Here is a 10,816-nt window from a genome sequence, read left to right on the forward strand (position 1 = left end):
ATCTCTAGGCATTCATTCCTGCTCTCTGCTTCCTGTCGTTTAACTAATTCTTAGTCCTTGTCTTCTTATGCCATGACTGCTAAGTTTATTCAAGAGTCTTTGTCAAAAAGCCTTTTGAAAGACCAAGTATATAATGTCACTGTCACTGGTGCTTCAGTGTGCCTGTTCACTTTCTTCAAGAACTCCGAAAGGCTGATGAGGCATGGCTTCTGAAGAAGTGAGCCGTGACTCAAGATAGCTCATCTCCTGCCACCAATTCGGTTAGCCGTGAAGGAGCTCCTGGACTCTGGCTCTTTCCTGCTGGTACAGACAGACTGACAGGGCGGGCTACCCATCTCGACCTGTCTCCGAAGGCCTCCTTCTCCCGGGAGCTGAGGGGCGGAGAGGCTGGTTGAGCAGGAGAGGGTCCCTCCCTGGCCCAAGGAGGGTGGGCTGGACCCAGGACAAGCATTCCATGGCTTTATTGTGTTCTTGCCGGCCCCCTTCTGTGTTCCCCTCATCCTGCTCTCGTGGAAGAGAAGAGTCTCAGAGAGGCTGACAAACTCCTTTCCCCTCCCCATAACAGACACCCTGGGAGGTGGGTGGGGGCTGAGAGAGCTCTTTTTCAAGAACAGGGTGGTGAAAACCAGTGAGGATTGTGAGGCACTCCAAAGGGATCTGGGCGACAACATGGCAAATGGGGTTCAAGGTGACCAAGTGCAAGGTGATGCACATTGGAGCCAAAAATCCTAACTATAAATACACGTTGATGGGGTCTGAACTGGCAGAGACTGAGCAAGAGAGAGATCTTGGAGTTGTAGTAGATAACTCACTGAAAATGTTGAGACAGTGTGTGACTGCAATAAAGAAGGCCAATGCTATGCTGGGGATTATTAGGAAGGGTATTGAAAACAGATCAGCCAATATAATAATGCCCCTATATAAATCAATGGTGAGACCTCATTTGGAATACTGTGTGCAGTTCTGGGCACCACACCTTAAAAAAGATATTATAGCTTTGGAAAAAGTGCAGAAAAGGGCAACTCAAATGATAAAAGGGTTGGAACACTTTCCCTATGAGGAAAGGTTAAAGCGCTTAGGGCTCTTTAGCTTGGAGAAAAGACGACTGAGGGGTGACATGATCGAGGTTTATAAGATTATGCATGGGAAAGAGCAGGTAAAGAAAGAGGTACTTTTCTCCCTTTCTCACAATACAAGAACTCGTGGGCACTCCATGAAACTGCAGAGCGGTCGGGTTAGAACGGATAAAAGGAAGTACTTCTTCACCCAAAGAGTGATTAACACATGGAATTCACTGCCACAGGAAGTGGTGGCAGCTACAAGCATGGACGGCTTCAAAAGGGAGTTAGATAAGCATATGGAGCAGAGGTCCATCAGTGGCTATTAGCCACAAGGTATAGATAGGGGCTCTGGGGCAAGTGATGCTCTGTCTTGGTGCCTGGGGGGGGGGCCAACAGTGGGAGGGCTTCTAATGTCCTGGCCCCACTGGTGGACCTCCTGATGGCACCTGGTATTTCTGGCCACTGTGTGACACAGAGTGTTGGAGTAGATGGGCCTTTGGCCTGATCCAACATTGGCATCTCTTATGTTCTTATGTTCTTAACAGCTCTTATCAGAACTACGGCTTGCCCAAAGTCATCCAGCCAGGTGTGAGTGGAGGAGTGGGGGAACTGAACCCGGCTCTCCCAGATGAGAGTCCGCGCACTTAACCACCACACCAGACTGGCTCTCAACGTGCCCCCTGTTAAAGCTGTAGAAAAGAGGCAAAGTCCAGCAGCGCCTTAAAGACTAACAACATTTGTGGCAGGGGAGGAGCTTTCGAGAATCATCGTGGCCCCCCTTCTTCAGAACCTGATACAGCCGTGGCCCCCAAGTGCTTTTGTGTCCTGCTGGTCTGAGGATGACTCAGCTTGTTGTGACAGGCCTGGGCACCCACACCTGAAGCTCAGGTATTCCCCTGGCAACACCCTCACCTCTCTCTCTCTCTCTCTCTCTGTGTGTGTGTGTGGTGTGAGGGGAGGGTGCTGTTTGGAAGGGGAAGGGGGGGTGCTCTGTGCCCTCCCTACTTTGAACCCCTGGACCCTAGACATGGCAGCCAGACTGGTTTGGGCTGAAGGGGGCAGGAGGGAGAGGGACACAGGGTGTGTGTGGAGGGCTCCCGGGAGGGGAGGCCCATCTTAGACAAACCCCCATGTGACCCCCCCCCCATACCCACAACAACCTCATTGGGGTAAATCTTTTGGGACGCCAGCCTCCAGATGGGATCTGGGGATCCCCTGGAATTGTAGAAGAGCTTCGACCATCGTCACTGGACACGTACTTTTTGGGAGCACCATCTGTAACTGTGGAGTTACCATTTTGGACTTAGGACATCAGTTACGAATTGAGCACAGTGGTTTTAATGTTGAATGTTTATTATGTTTCTATATGTTTTTATTCTGGCATGGCTGTGTCCTGCCCTTGTTAGCCGCCCTGAGCCCACCCGGGGAGGGTGGGATATAAATATGAAAAATAAATAAATAAAAATAAATAAAAAATTACAGCTCATCTCTGAACAACAGAGATCAGTCCCCTTGAAGAGAATATTGATTATCACATGGCAGAATTACACACAGGAAGTATATTATAATATAAAATACATAACCAAGTTGATACAAGGGGTATGCAGATACCCTAAATATTAATAACTAGGTTTTCAATCCACTCAGTCGCACCTGGGGAGAGTTCGAAGAACTCCGTCACATCTCCCTGGGAAGCACGCCGCTCTGTGACAGATGGGAAATAGTTTGATGGGCTGTACCACAATTGCATTTGAGTCCTGGGATTTTGCCCCATTTAAACAACAGGTCTGCACAACTGCCAAGGCTTGTTGGTATTCTATTAGCTGTCTTCCATACCTTACACGGCAGGTCAAATCCTGTGGGCCTCTCATTGGTGTTTATCAGGTTATGGATATTGGGTGGAACTGACTGCATCCATGTTCGCAACCATCCGTTCCCTAGATTGAAGCGTTGTGATTGCAGGATTTGTGCAGCTCTTATTGCTGGGTATCGGAATCTTAATCTGGATAGGCCTGTGCCCGCCATGCCTTTGTGGATGGGCAACTCTCTGTTTTCAGTGGCTTTTCTATATTCACAAAGAGGAGCATCTTGTTTTTGGAGATGCGGGGGAACAATGTGGCACAACGTGGGTAACCAAAAGGTCAGAATGGGTTTAATACATCTGCTGATGGTCCTCATTGTTATGTTGAATTGGGCATCAAGTTCGTGGATATGGGGGCTGCTGAGCCACACTGAAGCACCATATTCCGCAGTACTATACACCAACCCCAAAGCTGAGCATCAAAGTGTTGTAGCAGACGCACCCACATCATTTTTAGATAATGTTGTTTTGCATTTGTATTTTCACTGCTACGTTGGTTAGATGGTGTTTATAGCTCAAGGTCCTGTCCAGGGTAATGCCAATGTACGTAGGTGTATGGTTGTGTGTAAGCTGGGTGCCATTAAGGTAGACATTCAATTCACGCTTGGCAAGATTGTTATGGAGATGGAAACAGGACCATTCTGTTTTTCCTAGACTTGGGATAAGCCGCCGTTTATGGTAGTCAGCCAAAATTTTGAGGTCCTTAGTCAGTATTTCCTCAGTCCTTTCAATTGATTTGTGCCTTACTGCAATCGCCATGTCATCGGCATAAGCAAAACTTCCTGGAGTTTGTCTCTGGAACATCAGAGATGTATAAATCGGAAAGAACTGGAACAAGGACTGAGTCCTCGGGCAGACCATTATTCAGTTCCTTCTGCTTGCTGATTGACTGAACCATAATTACTCAGAAAGTTCTATCGCTCAGCATGTTATCTAGGATTCAAAATAGTGTTCTATAGGAAAAAACTTGTAAAAAATTGTACAACAGACCATCCCTCCAGACTGTGTCATAAGCAGCGGTCAAATCGACGAAAACTCCTGATGTCTTCAGAGGGGGTTCGAAGGTATTTAAATGCCTTTGGAGCCTGCACGAACCCTCCCCGAACATCCCAAAACTCCATGGGGTTTCATGGGTGGATTGTGGGAAGCATGTTCTCCCAAACCCCTGGTTTGGGAACCATGAATTGTCTTGGTTTGTGCTTGGACCAGGGTTCATTTGTTGGATTGTGCCCATTCCTAGTTGTTAACAATGGTTGTTGTTGTTCAGTCGCACAGTCGAGTCCGACTCTTCGCGACCCCATGGACCAGATCCCACCAGGTCAATTTATATACCTGATGGTACCTTTCCTGGTTTGAGGTACGCATTCTGCCTGAGCCTCAGTTAGTGTTGTTTCAAATATCTTCCAGGAACCCTGAAGAAATTTTGTTCTCTGTATTGGTAACTCCCTTCTGACTAGTCTCCTCATTTTAGCAAAATCCCCTCTTTTAAGTCATATATGTGATAGTTTTGGGCTGTGGGGGGGGGAACTTTCCATCGATGTGAATGCTGAACTTAATGCCATTTGTGTTCCCACCTGGTGCAACAGCATTTACATCTTGCACCAGATCCCAAGCCCTACTCAGAACCATGTTCAGAGCTGCTATACCTCCAACTGGCTCTGGGACTAACTGCTCCAATGCACAGTCATTTATGACGCCGAGAAAGCTTGTTTCTATGGCATGACTCAAGCATATATTTGCCCAGTCAGTGGGATGGTAGTTGAAGTCACCCATTAGTATAGCACGTTCCACTTTAGTCACCTCTCTTATTTCCTTCTTCATCTTGAGATCTTCCTCAAAGGTTTGATGGGTGTGTGTGTGGTAGTACACCCCCACTTTTAAGTAACCCTTAGAGCCTGGCATAAGATTTTCCCCATTCCTCCATGTTTCTGAAAAGCCCTCTATTTCTACACTGTAATTATGCACCAAGCACTCCATCTCCATGATCTTAGCTCAGAGGCTTTTAGCATTGGCATACGGGAACCTGCACCTTTCCCCTCCCTCTAAGGTGGTCCTGCCTAAATTGGCCCTTTTGATCCCCACGCATGGTCATCCTTTGCCACCCTTCTCTCATTCCGGCATTTCATTGTGCTCCTACCAATATCATCCTGAGCAGAGGTCATTTCGTAGAAAAAGAGGTGCAGGAGCTCATTAGCACAACTCATTTGCATATGCCAAATCCCCTGACATCACCGGAAGTGTGTCAGAAGGCAACACCCACCGCTCACACTCCACTGGACTGTTTTGGATTGCTAGCTGGGGGGGGGGGAACGTGCAGATCTGTCCTGGCAGAGGAGGGAGAGCTTGTACCTGAATAAGACTTGGTCTTAAAGGTGCCACTGGACTGTTTTGGACCGGGGGGCCGGGGGAGCTCTGCAACTTACGTGGCTGCCTCTTGCTCTGACTGAGGGCTGCTGGGAGCAGGGGGTGGGGCTTGTTGCATGTGCCCACCCCCTGGGCTCTTTACTGCTGGAGCTCCATTCCTGTGTGCTCCTGCAGGAAATGACCCCTGACCCTGAGCATTTTCCTCATTCTCACTATGGGCCTGAATAAGGGGAGCAATTGTAAAGCTGGTTGTGGGGCTGATCAAGTCTCCTTTTCTCCTGTGCCCACGGTGGTGAAGATGGCTGCGGTCTTATTGTCCAGCCCCATCAGCCTCTAATGCCCACCAGGAGGTGCTGAAAGGAAGCGTTTGGGGCCAGTGTTGGTTGGTGCGTCCAGTGCCAGCCTTCGAAGTGTGCCCCACGCATCCTGAATTCATGCAAGGGGTCCTAGTTTCTGTGGAGCAGTGGTAGTCACAGCTCCATCCCTCCGTTGTGGAATTTAATGAAAGATGGTATGTCGGATGGTATGCATTTTGATAGGCACTGCTTCATCCGTTAGCTCAAGTTAGCCTGAATTAATAATGGCTCAATTAATCTGTTTAGGACTTCCTGTATGAATGTCAAGCAGGCATTTTTGTTCCCGTTGTTCTGATGCGTAGTTAGCGTCCTTGAGAAGTTTATTCTGCCAGTTCTGAGAACAGCGGGAGTCACTTCTTATGAAAAGCTGCTTGTCTGCCAGCATAAGTCCCAGGAACCAGAACTCTTAATGCTGAAACTGGCAACCCGTACTGAACCTTCACCTTCACGCTTTGCAAATATATACTCAGAAGAACATCACGCAACAGACAATTCATCAGGAACGTGGTTTCTCACACATGCTATATAACCACATGCTATGGTTCAATCTGAAATTACTGCCAGCACTTTAGGAAAGTGGATTTTTGGATTTTAGGATAACCGACCTGTTTTGGTATGATGAATTGTATGATGGATTTTAATTGTACTTTTACGCATTTGAGTAAGCCGCCCTGAGACTGCCTTGGTAGGGAGGGAGGGGTATAAATCAAAGAAAATAATAAACAAATAAATAAATAACCTCTGGGTTCAATGAGGATATCTTTTCTGCACATGCCTTTGGTAAGGGACTAAACATTTTTTGATGCATGAGATTTAATATAGATGAGACAATCCAAAATAGAAATGCCATCCATGCACATGTATTTTTAAACAGCTTTAGCAATTGCCAGCATGATTTGTTTATAACATTCCTGTATCTTATATTGTCACATTTAGTTAGATTCATTTGTGAATAAAATTGTTAGCTGAAACATGGAATGACCATTGGATAGGAAAATGCATCGGACTTGGAATCGATATTAATAGAAGGACCCCTCTGTGCATCTGCCCACCAGTCTGTCTGTCCATCTGCTGGGCGCAAAGCTCATCAGGAAATGATGTTGGGAGACTTAAAACTGGCCACCAGCCACAAGGAAGATCATGGGAGTTGCAGTGCCAAGATGAAATCCTTGCCGAGGTTCATAGAGTCATAGGATGTTAGAGTTGGAAGGGACCTTGCAGGTCATCTAGTCCAACCCCCTGCACTCTGCAGAAGCACAGCCGAAAGACAGCCCTACAACATACTCGAAAGATGGTTGTCCGGCCTCCGCTCGAAAACATCCAGCGAAGGAGCACCCACCACCTCCCAAGGCAGTCTGTTCTACTGCTCAACCACTCTCACAGTTAGGAAGTTTCTCCTGATATTTAGCTGGTAATGACTCCCTTGTAATTTCCACCCATTAGATCTAGTCTTGCAATCCAGAGCAAGAGAGAACAGATCTGCTCCATCTTCTACATGGCAGCCCTTCAGATACTTGAAGACTGCAATCACGTCCCCTCTAAGCCTTCTCTGTCCCAGGCTAAACAGACCCAACTCTTTCAGCCTAGTGAGGGCTTCTAGTGTCCTGGCACCACTGCTGGACCTCCTGAGGGCACCTGGTATTTCTGGCCACTGTGTGACACAGAGTGTTGGACTGGATGAGCCATTGGCCTGATCCAACATCGGCGGCTCTTATGTTCTTATAAGAGGGAATTAGATAAACATCTGGAGCAGAGGTCCATCGGTGGCTCTTAGCCACAAGGTATAGATAGGAACTCTCGGTCTGGGGCAAGGGATGCTCTGTCTTCTTGGTGCTTGGGGGGGGGGGCAACAGTGGGAGGGCTTCTAATGGCCTCCTGGCCCCACTGCTGGACCTCCTGATTGCACCTGGTGTTTTTTGCCACTGTGTGACACAGAGTGTTGGACGGGATGAGCCATTGGCCTGATCCAACATTGGCTTCTCTTATGTTCTTATGTTCAGGCTTCCCTCGTAAGACTTGGATTCCAACCCTCTTGTTGTTGTTGCAGTGACCCCCCAATCCCTTTGCTTTTTGCAGTGGAGGCAGAATCGCCCACTGCTTTCAGGAGGCTCATGGGACTTGCAGTGCTGAAGAAGAAGAAGAGGAGGAGGAGGAGGAGGAGATTAGATTTATGCCCCTTGCCCGCCACTCAGAATCTCAGAGCGACTCACAAACTCCTTCTCTTCCTCTCCCCACAACAGACACCCTGTGAGGTAGGTGGGGCTGAGAGAGCTCATGAGAGAACTGCTCCTGCTCATGAGAGAACTTGAGACTGACCCAAGGTCACACCAGCAGCTGCTTGTGGAGGAGTGGGGAATCAAACCTGGCTCTCCCAGATTAGAGTCCGTGCTCCTAACCACGACACCAAACAGGCGGGGTTCCCAGATAGAGTGTCAGATTGGTGTCCAGAAGCAGATCTTCAAGACCAGCAAGCGTTCCTGGAAAGAAGCTTCCGAGAGCCAGAGGTCCCTTTGCCAGCTACAAGTAGGCATAATAACCTATCATGCTTGCTATAAATCAAATTTTGGCTCCAGTTCACAAAAAAGGATAATGGCTCTTGCAGTTGCTTCACTCGGTGTTCCTGCTGCTCTTTTGGCAGGAGGCAGAGCTGCTTACTCAGTATTCAAACTGCCCTGAAATAGTCCGAGCACAGCGAGCAGCAGGGTTGGCGGACAGAGCACACCTTTCGTCAATGGATAATCCGATTCCCCCTAAAAGTTAGGAGCCTGTGGCTCAAATTCCACTGAAGAAACTTCTTACATCTTCGGGCAGGTGTTACTTGGGGAACTCCCTGCCACAAGTGGTCGTTTAGCCTGGCACAACTCCAGATGCTGTGATGGCATGAGTTGTCTTCTACTGAATCAGTCCATCTAGGGGCCCATTGCCCACTCAGATGGACAGTGGCTCTTCAGGGTCTCAGGCAGAGAAGGTCTTTCACATCACCTCAACTGGAGATGCCGGGGATTGAACCTGGGACCTTCTGCATGCCAAGCAGAGGCTCTGCCACTGAGCCACGGCCCCTCTTTACAGCTCTCCAGGGTCTCAGGTGGAGGTCTTTCCCATCACCTCCTGCCTGGTCCTTTTAACTGGAGATGCCGGGGACTGAACCTGGGACCTCCTGCGTGCCAAGCAGATGCTCTGCCACTGAGCCACGCCCCCACCGCAGAACAGAAGATCCCTTTGGTGAGGGGGGCACAGCTCAGCTTTGCAGGCAGAAGGCCCACATTTGGGTCCTCTACCTCTCCAGTCTCAGGGCCTCCACCAGTGGCCAGAGCTGGGCACAGCCTTCCACCCCCAGAGAGCCCAGAGAGCCAGTGCCGAGCTGGGAGGACCAAGGGTCAGACTAGGCTTGCCAACTCTGGTTTGGGAAATTCCTGGAGATGGGAGGGTGGAGCCTGGGGAGGCGAGGGACTCCTCTGGGGGGGGAAATGCCTTCGAACCCAGCCCCCAAAGCGGCCATTCCTTCCAGGGACCCTGATCTCTGCAGTCTGGAGATCGGGGGGGGGGGCTCCAGGCCCCCAGTGGAGGCGGGCATCCCTAGGTCTGCCTCAGGTGGATTCCTGTGCCCTGAGAGGAGAGGCCTCAGCACAGCGGGAGTGCACCCGCTCCGTGTGCCACAGGGCCCTGGTTCAGTCCACGGTGACATCTCCAAGGCTGGCTGGTAGTGGACACTGGGAATGGCCTTTCTCCACCTCGGACTCTGGGGATCGGCTGCCAGTCAGAGCGTGCAATTCTGAGCTGGAGTGACTGACAATCGGACTCTGCCCCCCGCAGCTCCTCAGACATGGGGGGGGTCCCTTCCAGGCCCACGCAAGGCCGGCAGATGCTGCTGCTGCTCCCTCCCCGCTGCCACGTGGCTCTTCTCCAACAAGCTGTCCTCCGGGCAGACTTGAGCTCTGGCACCCATTGCTCGAGCAGTTAAGTGATGAGGATAATGCTGGGGGTGTTGGAACCGCTGGGGCAGGTATTGGGGTGGGCGTCGGCTAGATTTCAGCGGCAGGAAGGGCGGCCACCTGAGCTTGAGTGGACCAAACATCCCATGGCAGTGGGGGGCTGTGTGGGGAAGCCACTTGTTGTGTACGTGGACCGCCACCAGGGGTCTGCAGCTAAGCAGGAGCTTGGTCCCCAAACACAAAGGGGACTGAGGATCCTAGTCCACCTAGAGTCCACCAATAGAACCTTGGTGGGAAATTCAAACCCTCCAATAGGGACAGAGGTGTGCCGGGTGGATTGTTGTTGTGTATGCAGACCGCCACCGGGAGCCAGCGGTCAGCCAGAGCTGCCAGAGCTTGACTCTGGAACAACAATAAGGACTAGGCTCCTAGTCCCTCCACTGGGGAGCCAATGGGATCCGTGGCGGGAGATTCAAACCCACCAATGGTGACCAGGGGTGTGTCCCCAGGGATGTATATAGTTGGCCCCCGGGCCGTTGTTCCCCCGTCTTGTTGTGTACCTAATAAAGCGTGCTATGCACTACGTCATCGTCTGTCGTTTCTCCATGTGGCAACCCACTACACAATAGTGGCGACGAAGGTGGGATCCAGCCGCACCTGAGCCGGGCCGTCGCCGAGGGACCAAGGAACGCAGCGAGCCGCCGAGGCCGTTCTTCTTCGATCCGCTCCGACGCGCACAATGGCAATCACTCCAGGGTTCAGGCCGCAGCCGCCCTTCGACATGACCCGTCCGCAAGATTGGCCAGCCTGGGTCCGGGGCGTCAAGTCAGCGCTTGCCTTCTGCGACATCACGGACGACGGCAAGAAACGTGGCTTCCTTTTGGCCTCCTGTGGCACCGCCGTCGTGTCCCTGGCCGAGAGGTTGCTGTCCCCAAAGGACCTCGACGCCTGCACGTTTGAGGAAATCGTCAGCGCGGTGCAGAACTACTTCGCACCCAAACCGACGGAGCTGACTTGCAGGGTGACCTTCTACACCCGAAACCAGCTGGCCCGGGAGACCGCCATCGAGTTCCTAGCGGAGCTGCGCCATCTCGCCACCGACTGCAATTTCAGGGCGCATCTAGATGACGCCCTCCGGGACCACTTTGTCGTGGGCCTGCGGGAGGAGAAGCTCCGGCGAAAGCTCATGGCCATGGAGAAGGTCGACCTCAAAGGGGCCCTCGCCGCAGCTGTCGCGTGGGA

The sequence above is a fragment of the Gekko japonicus genome, unplaced genomic scaffold (genome assembly GCF_001447785.1).
Source record: "Gekko japonicus isolate JY-2015 unplaced genomic scaffold, Gekko_japonicus_V1.1 scaffold358, whole genome shotgun sequence".
Taxonomy (NCBI): domain Eukaryota; kingdom Metazoa; phylum Chordata; class Lepidosauria; order Squamata; family Gekkonidae; genus Gekko; species Gekko japonicus.